Source organism: Herpailurus yagouaroundi, unplaced genomic scaffold, assembly GCF_014898765.1.
Source record: "Herpailurus yagouaroundi ecotype Mexico unplaced genomic scaffold, PumYag 139, whole genome shotgun sequence".
Taxonomy (NCBI): Eukaryota; Metazoa; Chordata; class Mammalia; order Carnivora; family Felidae; genus Herpailurus; species Herpailurus yagouaroundi.
This window is the reverse complement of record NW_024412394.1, coordinates 57750880-57767081: the sequence shown is the minus strand read 5'-3', so window position 1 is coordinate 57767081 and position 16202 is coordinate 57750880. Positions and strand designations below refer to the sequence as shown.

The following is a 16202-nucleotide window of genomic DNA, read 5'->3' as shown; positions in this document are numbered from 1 at the left end:
TACGTGTTCCGAGAAAAGCAAAACACATTATTTTAATAGTCTGATATGCAAACTATGGACCGTTCAATTATGTGGCTTAATAATGCATACATGATGTGATCTTGTTATTGGGATGGGAAGGTCTACGGTGAGTCACTCCTAAGACCAAGTGTGCTTTCACATCCAGTAAAATCCATTGCCATGGATCAGGGGCCCCTGCCAAACTGCATTTAAGAGAATAAAAATTAATGACTGAGAATTTGAGCGTTAAATTAACATTAATTATATGACCTGCATGCTGGAAAGATTAAATTTCTTACGCCCTAATTAGATAACGTCTCCTCATATATCAAGCAATTTCCATTTTCATTTCAGGTTTCAGGAATACAATGCAAGGTGGGGAGAGGCAGTTAGTTCAGGGTTTTCCTTCTCTGAGGTCAGAGTTGGAATGTCCACCCACCATCTCCTCTGCTTTCCTTGCCTTCGCCATGCAAAGCCTCAGGTTGGAGGTCATATGAGAGAGAAGTAAGCTCTCTCCACTTCTTATTGTCAGCGGTAGTTAGTGAGCAGGGGGCTTGGTGGGCGGACCCCTAGTAGACCTGGAGCATTGGAAGCTGTCCCAAAGAAGGATGGGCCACCAGTCAATGTCTCAGGCCAGGAAAACTAGGGGTTAAGATCCCTGGCAGGGACTCAGAAGAAAGGAAAGTCCAGCCAAAATGCACCCCGGACCCTTTTAGAGTAGACACGTCTAAGCTAGAAGTGTAAGGACACAAGTGATCCTCAGTGTTGTGTTTGGAAAAGAAAAAAAGATTTTCTTAGGTGAGGAACAACCAAAGGCAAGACAAAGCGCACTCATTTCTTTCCGGGGGAGGTTCATAAGAGGTTGGTCTGCGATCTCCGCAGCAGGGCCCTGACGTTTTGAAATCTCACACCGTGCTAGCCACAGGCACCCATGCCAACGAGACAAGTATGGCCTGTCTGACCCTGTCTGGGGCCAACACATGGCTGGCGTCGGCCACCAAGGTGAAGAGTGAGCCAGGTGCGTGTGTATGTGCCTCTCCCATATTTGAAAACCTGTTGCCAACGGCGGGGCGGAGGGCAGGGAAAGGGCAGGATTAAGGTAAGCAGTACCCTTACCCCCCAAGGACAGATGGTCTATGGTGGCGCGTCCCTTCTCTCTATTCCTAAAATACAATTTAGGGGTCCTAGGGCTCCGAAGAGAGCTGCCATGTGCATTTGGTTTGGAAACAATGCACGTGGACTTAAATTCTTGGGATTAGAATTCGGAGTCTCCCCTTGGATATTCCTTGTGGCCCCAGACCTCTCACGTTTCCTCCTCCCCCTTCCTCCTCGCCTCCCCATCCCTAGGGACAGTAAAGACTGCCGGGACCGTTCGGACAGCTGCCCGGAGCACCGGGCGGGACGAGCAGGGCAAGATTAAAACCTCAAGGCGGCGGATCACTAAGTCACTCAGAATAGAGTTTTCACGTGTCAGTGTTTCCATTCAGCCACTTTCAGGCTTCTGGGGAAAAGGGCAGGCGTGCGTGAGCGCGAGTCTACGCGGTCGTAAATAGTGTGTTACATGGCAGGGTGAGGGGGGAGATGTTAGGAAAGTTAGCAGATGCGGGCGGGAGGGGGTCTCTGCCTGCGGGTTCCCCATCCCCGCGCAGCCTTTGGGCGCCGCAGGGGCTGTCGCGGAAGGGGGGCGGCGCTGAGAGGGGCGCCCCTGCGGGCCCCAGCAGGGCAGATGCTTTCCGAGGCTCCAGGCGCCGCGGCTCCCTCCAGCGCTCCTGCCCGCCGGGCCCTCGGGCCGCCCGCCGCACGGCTCCCCCGCGCGCTGACCGACGCACGCTCTCACTTGGCTGCTGCTTAGCGCGCACTCCGGGTCGCGGGTGAAAAGGCAGTCTCAGGGCTGGGGGTGGACCTGAAAGTTAGCCCACTCGTTTTCGGGGGCTCGAACACGTCGCCTCGGATCCGTGAGCGGCCTGGGGCCCCGGGATTGCGGGGCGGGGAGGCGGGGCTGGGCTCCGAGGCCGCGGGTGGGGAGGGGTTGGGGGTGGGGGGCGCTCGGGAAAGTCTGGCGGCGTTGAGCTCCCGGCCAGCGCCAGCTCGCGCTCCCCGCCCACCTGCTGCTCACCGAGGGGGTCGGAAGGGAGGGCATCAGGATCCGGGGGTAACGTAGGTGAGGCGGGAGTGAGAACGGATGAAAGATGGTCCTTCCCGCCTCCCCCCCTCCCCCCCCCCCCCCAATACAGAAATTTCTGTCTTTTGGCAGAGAAACTTCTCTCCTGGCTGGTCTACAGAATTAGAACGTCGCAGCTGTTGTGGCGAGAACTTCGCAACCCCCCGCTACTTGGGCAGAGAGGAGCCTCTGTTCGCTCACCACACAGCTCCCTCTTCCCATCTCCGCAGCGCTTTCGGTTTGCAATGCGTTTCTCCTTTACGCAGACCCCACCCCCCACCCCCCCAGCGTGCCTTTGCTCGAAATGGTTACTCCTTTTAGAAATTGGAAAATCAATACTAGTTTAGCTTCTTCCGTGAGATGATGCACTGTCTAACCTTACTGGGAGGGAAACAGCCGAAGGCACAGCTCCAGCCCCTGGGGAATTTTACATAGAAATTTACAATGAACGATCCTCCTGAGCGCTGCTGAAGTGCGCTTTGGTTAGTAGCATTACTATAAGCCCAAGATGCACCTCTTACGTACGTATTCACTGGTCGTGGTTGAGGTTTGGTTAAATGATTGATCAGAAGCTCTCACTGTGGGTGTTTATTCTTCCTGTTTTCTTAAACCACTTCTTGGATGGTTTCCTGTTAGTTTTCAGATGTCATTTGCAGCACAGACAGATTTCATATGCCTAGTGCAGATTGTCTTCAAAGTTCTAGTTTAAAGAGCATTATGTAAGCCTCTCTCTATTTACATAAGAGCTTTAACTCAGACGTCTCAGAAAACCATTTATTACCAACTGAAACCCATCCAGGGGAGCGGCATAACCGACCTGTATCTTTATGACACTCTCAAGAACAGCAGTAGTTCATTCTATTTGAAAAAAGAGAAAAGCAGATGTAACAAAGAATTGGAGTATTTTGCATTTTTATTCAGCTTGGTTTTATATCACTTAAGCATTATTCCTAAGCTCCAGGCAACGCCAGCTTTTATAGGATACACTTTTTCTCTATGTGGTCAGTATTTAGGTGACAGAGCTGGCCCGGTCTCCCTCAAGTTTAATCCTAAAACAAAGATCTTTTAGAAGTAGAATCAATCAAATACAAATTTTACTAAATTCTAAGTCACTAAAGGGATTCATGAATTCATGATCACTGTAAACAAAAACCAAGCCATAATAAAATATATAGAATGAAAAGGCTTATTTTTTTTATTAACTATCTGGACCTTCATCACATTCCTTTTCCCGCAGATAATCACTGCCAGTGGTTCTTGCCTCCCTTTCTTTTCCCCTTCTCTTCCTCCCTCCTCTTTTTCCTTCAGTCTACTTACTAAACTTTGGGGAAGGTTTGTATTGTTATACATTGTTACAGTTACTTTTAGGAAGATGGAGTCTGAGATAGGAAACTTAGTAATAAGGGGTTCAAAATTGGGACACTATAGGAAAGGACAGTATCTTGTCCCAAATCGCATGGGATGCTAGCTTTGGGGTATTGCTCTGTGTTAACTGCATTAGATGAAAAAAAAAAAAAGCCATTTAGACACTGGCACCTTCATATCGATAGAAGAGATCAACAAGGGTCCCAGGGATATGCATAACTATTAGAAGCAAGAAACACTTCAAGAGAGTTGTTAGAGTCTGAGGTTCTTCCTGGTGGCTCTCTTTTGTTTAAACAATCTTCTTTCTTCCTGCAGACCCAGGACAGATGCTCTTCTACAGCCATGTCTCAAATATGGAATTTGCCTTATTAAGAACTTGTCTTGTTAGGGCATTTTCTCATAGGACGCCCCTCCTAAGATGTAATTAAGTGCTGTAATGGGTAGTTTTACCAAGAGGATTTGTGAATTAGACAGGTTGTGTCTCAAGTGTCCCCTATCACCTGCCAGCCTTCTCCTCACTCTTCCCTATCACTCTGGCCACACAGTTCCAAGTCTGCCTTTTGTGATAGTTTAACACATTTAGACTCTTTTCTCTGAGGGACCCCTCACTATTGCCTTCCCTAGCATCATTAATCTGATAAGGTAATCAATACTTAGGTGTTAAAAATTGATAAATGTGGGGCGCCTGGGTGGCTCAGTTGGTCGAGCACCTGACTTTGGCTCAGGTCATGATCTCAGGGTTCAAGTCATGATCTCGAGGTATGTGAGTTCAAGTCCCACACCTGAATCACTACTGTCAGTGCAGAACCCACTTCAGATCCTCTGTCCCTTTCCCTCCCCTGCTTGTGCATGCTCTCTCTCTCAAAAATAAATAAACATTTTTTAAAAAGCTGATAAATTCAAAGAGACATTTACTTTTTCCAAAGCAGTTGGAGGGTCCATGTTATAGGCTCACAACAATGAATCTCAGTAGTGGAACTGGAATTTAAGACTGTGGTTGGCAGATGGGGAAGATATTTTAGGCAAGAGGAATTCACAGCATGCCTAAAATAAAGCCACATGGCCGTGAGTCATGTTCTTTGTCCTCTCTTTAAAGACCAGCTCTACCTCTGTGATGTATCCAGATATAATATTTCTACTGAAAGAACAGTGCCATTGTAGAATTCTTTAATAGTAATTGAGCAGTTTTGGAAACATTTTAATGGGATTGAGGTTGTATTGAAGAATTTGCTTCTAGTAACAGGTTCCATGAAACTGAAACCACTCTCTGGGAAGAATGACCCATGATTGGCCAATAAAAAGTATTTGTCCCCATAGTGATTGGTTCAGGAAGTGCACATGACCTGAGCAGACCAATCAGAGCCAATGAGCATTATCCTAGAACTTTGGCCAGAGTGATGATAAAGGAGAGAAAAAAAAAAATGTTCAGATGCCTTATACACTAAAATAAAAGCCTTGATTTTCTAGGTGCTTTGTTGTGGAGATAATGTGCTAGATAGAAACCAATTCAGAGAAAAGCAAAAGACAGAGTAATATAACATGGTGTAATTGAGCCCCTGGATTCAGCTGTGTGTGATTTTTGTTTTGTTTTGTTTTGTTACATAAGCCAAGAAATTAGCCCTTACTTCCCCCCAAGTTAGTTTGATTTTTGGTCACTCGCAATTCAAAACAAAAAAAAAATTTTTTTTGAGAGAGAGAACGAGAAAAAGAGAGAATCCCAAGCAGGCTCCATTCTCAGTTCCCCGCTGTGGAATTCATGATATGAGATCATGACCTGAGGCAAAATCAAGAGTTGGTGGCTCAACTGACTGAGCGGCCCAATTGCCACTGTCATTTGCAATCTAAACTCATGATTCTCATGCTCTTAAGGGCAAAAGGTTGAGTTAATCATAAATCTCAATAAATGGCATGTTATAATCATCGATTCATGCAAAGTCCTTTTCATAGATACCTTCTTTCCTTCCTTTTACCCTCCTTCCCTCCCTCCCTTCATTCTCCTTTATGTCTATATCTCACTTTGGTTCCTATCTCTGTCATAAGCCGCCATTCTAATATGTTGCATGTATTCTTGAAAATACCTACTGATTTTCTGAAGGAATTATTTTTAATTTATGTAAATGATATCATGTTGATGATCGTGTTCTGTTTCCTGCTCTTTAACTTAGTACCCTGTATTTAATATTTATTTATTTATTTAACATTTATTCATTTTCGAGAGTGAGAGAGGCAGAGTGCAAATGGGGAAGGGGCAGAGACAGAGGGAGATACAGAATCTGAAGCAGGCTCCAGGCTCTGAGCTGTCAGCACAGAGCCCGATGTGGGGCTTGAACCCACCAACCGTGAGATCATGACCTGAGCTGAAGTTGGACGCTTAACCAACCGAGTCACCCAGGCACCCCAATATTTTTTAATGTTGCTTATGTCTACATTAATTTGTTGCTTCCAACTGCTACACAGTTCTCCTTCATGTGTGTATTAGTCAAGTCCCAGCAGGCAAAGAACAAACCATACTAGGTATCTCAATAGAGAATTTAATAGGAGTTGATTACACAGGTGTTGGAGATGGAGAGCTGAAAATGAAAAAGCAAAGACTAATGGAATATAGAGGTAATAATTGCACAAAAAGTGGGGCTGGGAGAACAAAAATAAAAGATTGAAGCTACTAAAGCTTTGAAGTCTGGAGAAGGAACCCCAGGGAACTGGGACTCAGACCTCTGAAGAGGGAGTGCTCCTCAGCTGGTACTAATACATAGAGGTAAAAGGAATAGTCTTGAAGAGTTGGGACTCAAATCTCAGGGGCATTGAGGGCAGAATTAACAAGGCTGCTTTTATAGGAGTGACAAAAAATGTTGGAGGTTGAAACACACTGCTGCTTCTAGGGTGAAGTATCTTTGGGTGACACTGACAGCTGTCAAATACTTGGCCAATTTTATGTTTTGCTTTTATTTTATACACTTATTATTTTAATTTTTCTTTTGCTTTTATGCCAATTGGTACTCACATATACAACTTCCTGTGAAAATTTTCTTTAACATGTTGTGATAATCCTATCAAACATTTAATGGGTATGAACTTACCAAAGTAGATAAGTAAATAACAAGCAAACACACACACACACACACACACACACACTTTTAAACTATTTTGATGCTGAAGAAAGAATTTTGCAGGATAAATTCAGTAAACGTTTCATACTCAAAGATGAGAGTCTCTGGCTTTGTCTTGTAGAGTTTAAGAATATTTCAGCCTTCTTTAGGCCAGGGAAGCAAGCAAATCTCATCTAATTCACACTGTGGGGGAGAATATAAGAGCAAACATTCACTAAAATTGGAAGCAGGCATTACTGGCTACTCAAAACAGTTTCTAAGAAATGACCATCCAGTAAATAATGTGTTGTGTACATTAATGTTTGTGAGACTGTCCTCCCTGGATGATGGGCTCAGCTCTTCCTGCAGAGCCCAAAGCAGTCCAGATAAAAGCCAAAAAGGGTGCATTTGCCCATTTGTTTCCTAATTTTCTCTGGGTACTCAGTCAAGGCAAAATTGTTGTATACTGGCTATTTAGTACATAGTTCTATATTTATGGAATTATCACAGTACATATGAAAGTAGAACTCATTTTTCTCTTTTTCCATTTGAGATACATGAGCAAATCTAATCTTTTCTTACGCTTTTTATCTACTTAAAAAATCTTTCATTTAATTGACCAAGGAAACTCTTTTTGCCTTATTTCATATTGTCTTTCTCAACCCACCATCGAACTCTTAATACACGCCCAAGGGTATAAAGCCAATAAGACACTGTGTTAGATGAAGATGGAAAACAAATATAATGGCGTTTCTCATACTATGAGCTCACAGACTAGTGGCGGAAGATGGATAGGTCAATATTATAATGTGGTATGTGACATCTTTCACTCATTTACTTATTCTATTCAACATGTCCCCTGTACACCAGGTACTGTGCAGTGGTTCTCACTCTTGGTTCATGTTAGGTGAACCCATCTGAGAAATCTAAGAAAGACATGTTGGTCTACCCTCAGGGATAATCATTTAAATGGTTAAGCTTGGGTCCTAGGGTTTTGGAAACTGCCCAGGTGATTCTTATGTGCAGCCAAGGTTGAGGACCCCTGTTCCAAAGACATTCTCCTATTCCCTAGGAAACTCGTAATTTCATGGCAGAAACAGACAAGTAACCAGCCAATTGTAATCCAGTGTGAAGGACCTTATGACAGATGAGTATGGGGAGCTATGGCCCTTCTTCCTCCCATTTTTACAGATGAAGAATTTAAGAGTCTTACATGTTAATAGATTTGTCCAGTATCATGGATCGATAGATCCAGGATATAAATTTAGATCAGTCAAATGTGACTGATCTAAACCATTCCACTAACTCCCAATAGAAGGAAACTATACTTCCCCATAAAAGGAAAAGGTAAGAACCAGGACTATTTATTTTCATTATTTTACAAAGGAATTCATAGTGTTTTTGTATGTTCTTTTTTTTATTAAAAATGTTTTAAACATTTATTCTTTTTTTTTTTTTTTTTTTTGAGTGAGAGAGACAGAGCGTGAGTGGGGGAGGGCCAGAGAGAGAGGAAGACACAGAATCCGAAGCAGGCTCCAGACTCTGAGCTGTCAGCACAGAGTCTGATGCCAGGCTCAAATCACAGACTGCAAGATCATGACCTGAGCTGAAGTCAGATGCTCAACCGACTGAGCTACCCAGGCGCTCCTGTTTTTGTGTGTTCTAATATGGATATAGTATTCGTATGAGTTTCAAAAGGTTTGCAAGTGAAAAACTATAGCAGCAGTAAAACAATACTCAGGTGATTCCATGTTCTCAAAATATTTTCTGAACTAGATATCCATAAAGAAATCCTGCAAAGGCAATATTTTTACATCATGATTTCTATGTGCCTTGGAATATCCACCTAAAACAATTGGACAATGTTTATTTACTTATCATTCTCATGAGAGCATGATAATAACAAATACAATTCCGAAATTCAGGGTGGAGTCCTCTTGGATAATCTGACCCATGATGATTAAATCTTGAAATATACAACATGATGTAATTTGGACATCCCCTACGCCTTCTCAAAAGTGTCATTCTAGTTAGACATTTTTGCTTTCCTAGAGACTTCACAGCATTTTCTATTTTTTTATGCAGGAAACTGTAAAAATCTGAATGCAAAGTTTCTGTTTAAATTATTCTATTTTAGGTTTTTATTTTTTATAGTTTTTCTTTAGGAAAACTTTTGCCTGTGGAAAAACATCTCAGCTCATCATAAAAAGGGTATACGCAGGCAAAAAGCAAAATAACTTTTCTACATTTTCTACTGATGTTTTATACATCAGTGAGGTTGTGCATGACATGTCCAAATTGAAAAGAAAAAAACTGAACCAGCATCTCTGCGATGTCCATCTGGAGGTTTCCTGAGTAAGGAGTATTAGCCAAACTCCAGAAGAAACCCCTAGCCCTTGCCAATACAGCGCTGGAGCTGGAGCTGACAAAAAATGTGAAACAAAGCAGAACTTTACAATTTTAACTACACTGCAGCAGTGACCCAGTGAGAACAAGTCAGTGGGAGATAGTCAGCTTCTGAAGTTTGTTTGTTTATTTATTTATTTATTTATTTATTTAGAAAGGTGGGGGGAAGAGAGAGAGAGAGAAACAGAGAGAGAGTGCCAACAGTGGGAGGAGTAGAGGAGGGGTGGAGAACATCCCAAGCAGGCTCCTCACTGTCAGCACAAAGCCCGATGCAAAGCTTGATCTCATGAACCATGAGATCATGATCTGAGCGGAAGTCAAGAGTTGGACGCTTAACTGACTGAGCCACCTAGGCTCCCTGAGAATAAACTTCTAAAAGTAAACTTTGAAAAGAAAAAAGCCCAGTGATGCAAATACTTTATGAGGCAATAAACAGTTAAGTGTCATGAGATATTTGAATATTTTTTTTAATGTTTATTGATTTTTGGGAGACAGAGAGACAGAGTGGGGGAGGGGCAGAGAGAGAGGGAGACACAGAATCTGAAGCAGGCTCCAGGCTCTGAGCCTGTCAGCACAGAGCCCGATGTGGTGTTCGAACCCACGAAGCACGGAGTCATGACCTGGGCCGAAGTCAGACCCTCAACCAACTGAGCCAGGTGCCCCTAATGTCATGAGATATTTGATATTTATATTATAATGGTTTTGATTCAGAGATTTCAGAATATCTGAAACAAACCTATCACAATTATTCAAATTATGGGTATCTATAGGGGCTCTTTTAAATGTCACATAGCCCTTTCATTTTTATCTGTGAAATTGTGTAGAAACTCTATTGAGCTGATTGTATAAAAAAGTCCTACAAAGTTCAAGATAAATTTTCTCCCCTAGATCTCATCTTATAATAATAATAAGCAATGATTACTATTTTTGGTCATTGTGTATGATAAAAACCACTTATTTCCTTTCATGGGTTGCTAGATGTAAACCAACATCTTTCTGGGCCACATTGGGGAAGCAGATGTTTGTATTTATTTGGTACCTTAAAGAGATTGGGGTCTACCTGAAATTTAACATGGATACCTCAGCATGAGATGCCCCACAATAGGCGTTTGATTCCCAGGAAGCGATTTATGGCGGTTGGAAAGGGCTATATTCCAGGATGCAAAGTTGTACATGTGATATAGAGCTTGCCTTACATACAGATTGTGTGTTTAACTGGGCTGTTGTAGTGTTGCTACTGAGCACAGTCCCCATATGAGGAAGGATGCAAGTGATGATTCCTAACCTCAAACCTAACTGTCTTAACCCTATTGTCCTACATACCAAGAAATCTCAAGAAAGCATAGCTCCAGTGTTGTGCGCTCATTGGCTCCTTGATTAACCAAGAACCAATGTCTTTCTATTTTTTTCCCCCTCAGTTATCTCTCCTTTATCCTCCACTAGCTTCCCTCAAGGTTACAAAGTTGTTGCTGCCGGTCTAGACGTCAGATGCAGGTACCACGATGTTGGATAGTAGAAGGATCTTTGATTTCTTTGATTCTAGTGTCTCTTTAGTGAGAGGCAGTTAAATTTTCCTGAGGTCTTCAGTAGTCTATGACCATAGACTGGAACTAAGTGATATGCACATGCCTTCACCGGCTGCTAGCCAAGGAAACAGGATCATCCCAACAGGATTCCTAATCATGGCTTAGCCTGAGTCTTATGAGGAGAATGGACACTTAAATTGGAGCCACTTGGTAAAGAAGAAGGTGGAATGACTCTTAGCTGGGCAAAACTAGGTGACTCTCTGGGGAGAATAAAGAGCGTGATAGAGGAGAATGAGAGAAAAAAATAGTTTAAGGAAATAAAAGCTCGGAGATGATTCTTCATAGGAACAGATCGGTTTACAGCTATTGGAAGCAGGTGGCAACAGGGTAGAAGGATTATAATTTTAGCCACCTTAAGTGGTCCTCTATGCACACTAAGTCAGCAATGTGGGTAAAACAGAACGGGGAATTGGAAGCTTCCGGTATTGGTTACTGAATTAATGTCATTTTTTTTTTGGTTGATTAAGCCAATTAAGGTGTTTTACAATAAAACTTTGCAGGAAGAGGCTGCAGTTAAGTGACTTGCTCAGACTCACATGATAAATTTGACTACTCCCTCCACTTATGCAACCTGGAAACAGATGTGGAAATAGTCTAGGGTGAATGCCCAATTCCCATTCGTTCATTCATTCATCCATCCATTCCCTCCCTCATTCATTTCTTTCAAATATTTATTGAGCACCTATGTGCCAAGTACTTTTTAGGTTCTGGAATTAATATTGAAATAAGTATAGAATGTCTGTCATGGAGCTTACATTCTTGAGGGAAGAGAAAAATAATAAATAGATAAAGAACAGATGGTGATAAGCTCTATGGAGAAAAATAAAGCACTACAGACAAGGGTGAGGCAAGTTTGGTATTTTATATGGTGTGTTGAGAAAAAACCTTATTAAAAGGGTTTTTGATCTGAGAACTCAAGGAAGGAGTGGCCTTGTGGTTAGCTAGGGGAGGAATGTTCCAGACAAAAGGAAAGAAATTATGAAGGTCCTGAAGTAGGAGCTGGCTTGAAGGCCAAAAAGGTCAGAGTGGCTGGAGCAGCGAAAGAAGATGGGAAGTAATGGGGGATGAATTTAGAGAAGTAAAAAATACTGCAGGCTGTTGGTTTCCACAGCATGAACCCCAGACCAACAGCCTCAGCATCTCCTGGAAACTTGTTACAAATGCGAATTATTGGGCCCTACCCAGGGTTCCTAAATCTGAAGCTCTGGGGAGGTGGGATCTAGCAATTGGTGCTTTAACAAGACCCCAAGTGATTTCTTTTAATGGGTTTTAAAAAGTATTTATTATTTATTTATATTTCTTTAGAGAGAGAGAGAGAGAAAGCATGAGTAGGGGAGAGGGGCAGGGGAAGAGGATATCAAGCAGGCTCCACACTCAGCTTGCCAGGGTCAGTGGGCCGCGGGGGGGGGGGGGTGCAGCAGATGGAAAGGGGCAGGGAGCTCCATGTGGGGCTCAACCCCACAATCCTGGGATCATGACCTGAGCCGAAATCAAGAGTTGGATGCTCCACTGACTGAGCCACCCAGACACCCAAGACTCCAGGTGATTCTGATTCTGTTGCAGGTAAACTTTTACAAGTAGTGTTAGAGGCTAGTGTAAGAACTTTGGACGTTAATATTTAAACAAAATATCACCTTTTACACAGAAACAGGATCTGATCCCACCTTTAAACATTTACTTTGCTCCCCTTACATTGGTCTGAGACTGATCAAATGCTGTCTTCATTCAAAATTTTGACATTTTGTTCATCATGAAGTTTTTTGCATTTATTTTTATTGAAAAATATTACATTGAAACATTATTTATGTCAGTTACTGAGTTTTTGGCACCTCCTCAAAATTTGCACCCCAGTGAATATCTCTCCCAACTTGTTCCACTGTCTGGATAAAATAAAGACAGAGGATTGGAACACAGTCAGTGGTGACTCCAACAATAGATGTCTCAGTGATGCTGGTTGGATAAAATTAAACTGGGCAGGTTCAAGAGGGAATGGGCAGGGAGGAACTGACAGACGGTGAGTTTAGACCATTCTTTCAAGGAGTTTTGCTATCAAAGAGGAGCAGAGAAACGGTTATTAGCCACAGGGCACGTGGGGTCAAATGTGGGTTTTATTTTATATGGAGAATATTGCAGCACAGTTGATGCAGAGAGAATGTTGAGAAATTGGGGGGTTGGTAATACAGAAGATGGAACGTGTGTCATAGAGGAGAACAGAAGCTGGACACCTGTGAATGCAAATGTGTTAATGAGAGGGTCCAAGGCTTGGAGTGAGGGCACGGATGTAGTTTTGGTTTTCCTAGAAGCAACTCAAACCGCCTGTTAAGAAGACAAATACGTTCCTGTAACTAACCCTTGTAACTACTGTATATGTAACGTGTGTAACGGAATGGGCAAACATTCTTAACGAGTGCTTCATCACGCATACAGCAGTGTGATCGACATGGATCATTCTTGTAATGTCCTTTGACAAAGGGCCAGGTTGTATCATGAAGAGAAGTTGCCCGAGTATGTAACCTTTTGATGTTTAATAAGATGTAGGTCTAGAACTTAGACTTTCAGAGGAGCAGACAGATGAGCATTCTCACATTTACTTTCCGTCCATTGGGTTTTTGGTTGGAACTGGATGTGAAACATTTCAAGGTGATTCTTTCAAGCGTGGTGTATATCAGTTATGCCCGCTGTGGAATAAGAACAGAGGGCATCTTTTTGGGAACCAAGTGGTGATATCAACACATTTATTAAGAAAGTTAAGGAGCCTGCTTTTGTGTTCTGCCCCTGACATGAGGCCTCTGAATCTCCACCTGGGGGGTCATGGACAGCACGAGGGCTTTCCCCAGAAAGCGATTGAAACAATGCTTGGTTAAGACTAGGGGGCATGGCAGAGAAAATTTTAATTTTAATTTTTTTTTAACAGAGGGTGTTACCACACATCCATACCCATATAAAAACGATAGGTTGCTACAGTATGCATTTACTAGCCCGGCACCCTGATGGGACTCCCAGGGGTGTGGAATACACTCCTCAGATGACAGCATGAATTGGACTCTTGTATGGAATTATTTGTCATTGATGTTTTATTTTATTTTGTATTTTTTAAATGTTTTTGTTTATTTTGAGAGAGAGGGAGTAGGCATGATCAGGGGACGGGCAGAGAGAGAGGAAGACACAGAATCTAAAGCAGGCTCCAGGCTCTGAGCTGTCAGCACAGAGCCTGATGTGGGGCTCAAACTCATGAACCGTGAGATCATGACCTGAGCCAAAGTCGTACACTTAACTGATTGGGCCACATAGGTACCCCTCGTATTGATATTTTAAAGGTTGGAGATATCAGCCTGGAATTGTAATTTTCATTTAAATTTTGTTGTTGTTGTTTTTTAGTGTTTTTTTTTTTTCCTCCCGAAACTAAGATGGTTACTAGGATCATTTGGCACTTAAAAAAAAAACAAAAACAAAACAGTCAAATAAGCAAATACCACAATTAAAATATAGCCAAGCTAAATATTGTGTGTCATACAAACTCAACAATGGTGCACTGACTAAATTTTGCAAATTTTGGCTTGTGAGGTTAGTGACAAGTACATCCAGGCATAGCATGTGTCTCAAATGTCCTTTTTTCTCCCTTTTTTCTGTCACCAGTGAAGAAACTCTGTAATGGGGGTGGGCTGAGGAAGTGCAGCCAGAGTATCTGAGTATCAGCCTGCCCAGAAGAGCTTGGACATATCAAAGAGGGTGGAAGGAAGGAGCAAAGTCTTCGGGCTGTGCTGGATGACAAGGGAGTGACAGCGTGCTGAGGGACCCAGAGAAGAGTCATAGGGTTAAACTCATGCAGACACCAAAGTTTCACTGGGGGAGGATCACCAACTGCTATCCTCGGGTTAAAGTGCCAGGATTTTTATGAAACCGCTAAGAAATCCTATATTTAAGGGGGGAACTATTCAAGTCTCTGGTCTCTTGGAGATGACTCATCTCAAAGTCATTTTATACTTTTGAAATTTGTCAATGATATAATGGGAGCAAAGTTTTTCCTGTAAAGAAGACATAGGCTGTTTGTTCCCTGCAAAGGAAGTGAAAAATGAGGAAACCATCTGGCATTCACTCAAAATATCTAGATAATTGAGACCAAAGTATCTTTTAGCTTAATTTTATATCAATGAACATCCTTCATGCCCCCTTCCACATTCGCTGTATAGAAGGTATCTTAAGGAAAGAGCCTGGACTTTTCTAAGTAGAGTTTTGAGATACAATGGTTATTAATACTATTGGATTGTGCTCTCCATTATCCCTAGCAATTCTGCTATTCTTGAATTTAATATATGTGTGTGTATGTATGTATATATATATGTTAATTAAATAGATGTTTTTAAGAATTTTTATAGATTGAAAAACTCTTACCTTTATTGAAAATTTCATAGCATTGATCAGATATTTCTCACAGGGGATGTTATCTTGCTGTTATCTCTCAAAATTGCATTTCAAAGTTGGTTGATAGACTAAGTGAGAGGAAGTTAATGTCCTTTCTGTACAACACAGGTGTAGGATGCATTTCTGCTTAGAAACATTATTATTTATTGCCAAGGTTATTTAATAAGCTTAGTTTTGCATTTCTAATTCGGAATTGTATGTTTTGTACAATATATTCAAGTTCTGTTATAAAAACTCACATTTCTTGGGAAGACAGAGCCATATTTAAAAGACATTTAATAGTTGTTTCCTCACTCTCTACCTGAGTGTATAAAGTATTGTTTTATTATTCTTAAGTGTGATTATGTGATAATATCTTGCCATGTCAAGGATGAGCACCACTTTTCATTCCTTATTTTAATCTGGGTATAGATCATTTTCTGTTTTCCTGGGAATAAATGTACAAGACTTGGGAATCATTGTAACTCCCTAAAGAAAAAGGAAATCTTTATCACCTAGGAAACCCAGTATTAACACCCAAACTTGCAGCTACTATGTCAAACTGGTGTTAGTATATTCAGCTGGATTAATTAAATCTCCCAACTGGTCAGTATTTGAAAGTTGCTGTCAATTTTCGTTTGCATCAGAAATTTTCCTAAATTTCATCACCCTAAATGATATACAAAGATTGTATTATATGTCATGTCCTTTAAAGTTGAGAAATTGAATGGTTTAATTAGGTCCTAGGCTTAAAGGGAGCACATTGACCCAGAGTCCTAAAAATACAGAATTTTGTGGTTTTACTGAGAAATAATATATAACAGGAAGCTATATGACAACAACTTGGTTTTGTCCTTAGTATTCTGTCTTTTAAAAATATATTCCTACACTTCAGGTTTTTTCTTCTTCCTCTCCCCTCCTTCCTCCTCTTCCTCTTCCCTTTCCTCCTCCATATCCTTTAACTTAGGATTCGACTCCAGTTTCAACAAAAATTGCAAACGTCCATTGGGGACCACTGTGGTTAACTAGCCAAACAGGAGATGAGCAGCAGCTTTTCTTAGCTGAAGAATCAACATGAATCCTAATTCACATTTCCCCCCTTTTCCCTCGGCCATTCCTTAACTAGCCATCAATTGAAGATAACTCTGGTTGATCATTTTGGATGGGATTTGCCTATTTTTTCCCCTGTATTAAAAA

At 41.8% G+C, this 16202-nt stretch overlaps 1 pseudogene; it reads right to left on the bottom strand.

Moving 5' to 3' along the window:
- Nucleotides 1-1535: 1535 nt before the first annotated feature.
- The window catches only part of LOC121030070 (forkhead box protein H1-like), a 103050-nt pseudogene continuing 88383 nt past the window's right edge, over nt 1536-16202 (bottom strand).